The sequence below is a fragment of the Lacerta agilis genome, chromosome 8 (assembly GCF_009819535.1).
Source record: "Lacerta agilis isolate rLacAgi1 chromosome 8, rLacAgi1.pri, whole genome shotgun sequence".
NCBI classification, from domain to species: domain Eukaryota; kingdom Metazoa; phylum Chordata; class Lepidosauria; order Squamata; family Lacertidae; genus Lacerta; species Lacerta agilis.
The window spans coordinates 5,345,458-5,348,211 of record NC_046319.1 but is presented as its reverse complement, the minus strand read 5'-3'; the positions used below and the strand labels follow the sequence as shown (position 1 = coordinate 5,348,211).

Sequence of the window (2,754 nt, the reverse complement as noted above, 5' to 3'; positions counted from 1 at the left end):
AAGCAGCTTCAGCCCTCCTGATTCCTAATAATAATAATAATAATAATAATAATAATAATAATAATAATAATAATAATAAATTAAATTTGTACTCTGCCATATACCTGCAGGCCTGTGCCACCCATACAGGTGACAGTGGGCGAGCACACCCTTGGGGTTCTTGCAAGTGCCACGCTTAACTACACAACAGCCACTGGATGAAGTCTGCAGCCTTAAAGCTTTCTGCTAGGAGCACATCTCCTTGTGCTTGGTTCTAACTTACTAGTGAAAAAAATCTATTTGGGACTTGACTGGAAGTCTGTTTAAAACAAAAGATTAGGTTATTTGCCAACCACTTTGAGCTGGGATTAATGCCAGCCTGGAGCTACTTAAGTGCTGCAGATTTTGCTAATCTTTCTGGACCTTGGAATTGCTGATATGGGAACTTTATTTAAGCATAAAGTCTGAGATTTTTTCAATCCTCTTTTTTGGAAACATCTGGCAGGTGGATCAAATGAAGATTTTGGTAAGCACTGCTTCTAGCTTTGCCACGGCAGTGATAACAATTGTTTTTCTTTTGGTGCCATCGGCTAATGTGATTGCATTGCAAGAATGGATGTGGTTAATCACCTTGTGAAGTTCCAGTTACAGGTAGGTAGCCGTGTTTGTCTGCCATAGTCAAAACAAAATAAAATAAAAAATAAAGCTTAGTTGGTCTCTAAGGTGCTACTGGAAGGAATTTTTTATTTTATTTTGTTTTCACCTTATGAAGCGAGTTGCTGGGCAAAAGAAATGGATATCTTTGTGCATATGGTAGCCATGGAGGACAAGCTGGTCTTGAAGATGCTGGTGGACACATGTATTTTGAGAGGTCCCAATCCCACCTGGAGATGCCAGCGGAGATTGAACCTGAGAGCGTCTGCTTGCAAGGCAGATACTTTGCCATTCTGCCCTTCCCCTATCGTATTGCATTGCATTTTGTTCAATGTGCCATTTAACCTGCAATTATCTAATGAGCAAATCTGATCTCTCCTTCAGGCTGTCCTCGTATTTCTTGTCTCCCTGACTTGCTCTTCAGCCAGTGATGTAAGTCACCATTTCTCAGCGTTTGAATGGGGGTAAAGGGGCTGACCCCTGTTAAGGAGGTTTCTTACTGTTTTATGAGCATCTCCACTGGGCAGCCTTTCCCAGATGCCTGATAGGATAGATTGGGTTCTGAAGTCCAGGGCGGGGGAGAAACTCACTCAGTCAGGTTCACATTTTAATATGAACCCACCTGATTTGAATTTCTCAAAACAATGTGAACGGAAACACAGCTAGCCTTCAGAATTCACATTTTTTGAATTTTGTTGCTGCTGTTGGTTGTTGTTGTTTTTTTGTTCACATTTTTTGAATTTTGTTGCTGTTGTTGGTTGTTGTTGTTTCTTTGTAGACAAAAATGCATCTGTTAAGAAAAACTGTGCATAAAAACGAATGTATTAGTGAAAATAGCATGTGAAAATGCATGATATTAAGGAGAATTGTTTTAAAAAACACGTGCATATCTGGCAAAGTCACAAGCAAAAATGTGCCACCCTGGTCTTCTTTGGCATGGAGGATGACAGAAGGGGTGGGGGAGGGTGTCCCCCCCCAACAAGGAACCTGCCCCCCCCCACTTGTCCTTCCCATTGCTGGACTCTTGCCATTGCCATATAGTTATTTTTCTTTCAGAGGTCAGGACACAGTTGGTCTACCTGGAAATATACTTTGCGCTTTCTGTGCTCCCACTTTTTTCTGTCCTTTGGAGGAAAGGACACAAAAGCCACCCAGAGTGGCTGGGGAAACCCAGCCAGATGGGCGGGGTATTAATAATAATAATAATAATAATAATAATAATAATAATAATAATCTATATAAATAAAAATGTAACTGTCAGTTTGTTCGTAGCCAGTAGACGTTGTGTCAAAATTTCAAAGCGATTGGTGCAGTACTTTTGGAGATTACTAGCTACGAACAAACTGACAAGTTACATTTTTATTTATATAGATTATTATTATTATTATTATTAAGGCAGCAGATACATTCAATAAATAATACTAAAACATCAAATAAATCTTCATGATGACTTGATGTCCAGCTTTGATACAGTCTACTTGAAAAATTGCTGAAGCCCCCTCCCATCGCCAGCCAAGGCAGTTTCAGAGCCCCCCTTCTGCATGCCTACCCCCTGCCTCATTCATTACAGCCCATTTTTAAACTCCCTAGGTTATTGCTGTGAAGCACCAAGGAAATACCGACACCAGCACCCACCAGGCGGTGAAGGTTAACCAGCAAGATCAAACGGCCAATATCCACAACTACAATGCGTGGAACGGATGGGATGCAGTCTGGGATTACCGAAAGGTAACCCCCCCCCCCAAGAGCAGCTAGTAATTCAGACCCACTAATTATGGACAGGTCCATGGAGATTTGAATCTTCGGATTTTTATAATTAAAAGCTGTCTTTTCTTGCATCTGATAGGGCCTTTTCGCTGCAAGGCTGTTTCGGAAGAGGGTCTGTGTTGTAGCAGCAATGGATTTTGAGCTATTCCCAAGCCTGGAGACACTCCACAGTTTCAGAGGGCAGAAGGTATTGTAGTGGAAATTGTATGCTTTGATTGGTAGCCTACATGAGAAGAGATGTAAAAACTGCAAGCGCGTTTGAGAGGATATTTGGAGAAACTGCTTCCTCACCCTGCCTTATGAATGTGTGCAGATGATACAACCTTGATTTCCTACACCCAACTGGGCTTTGCG

At 41.5% G+C, this 2,754-nt stretch overlaps 1 long non-coding RNA gene across 1 annotated transcript; it reads left to right on the top strand.

Annotated features, from left to right (window-relative positions):
• Positions 1-436: 436 nt before the first annotated feature.
• Positions 437-2,336, top strand: LOC117051091. The gene is made up of 3 exons (XR_004427147.1): positions 437-505; positions 1,018-1,065; positions 2,224-2,336. It is a non-coding gene; the product is annotated as an uncharacterized LOC117051091 (long non-coding RNA).
• The last annotated feature ends 418 nt before the right edge of the window (positions 2,337-2,754 follow it).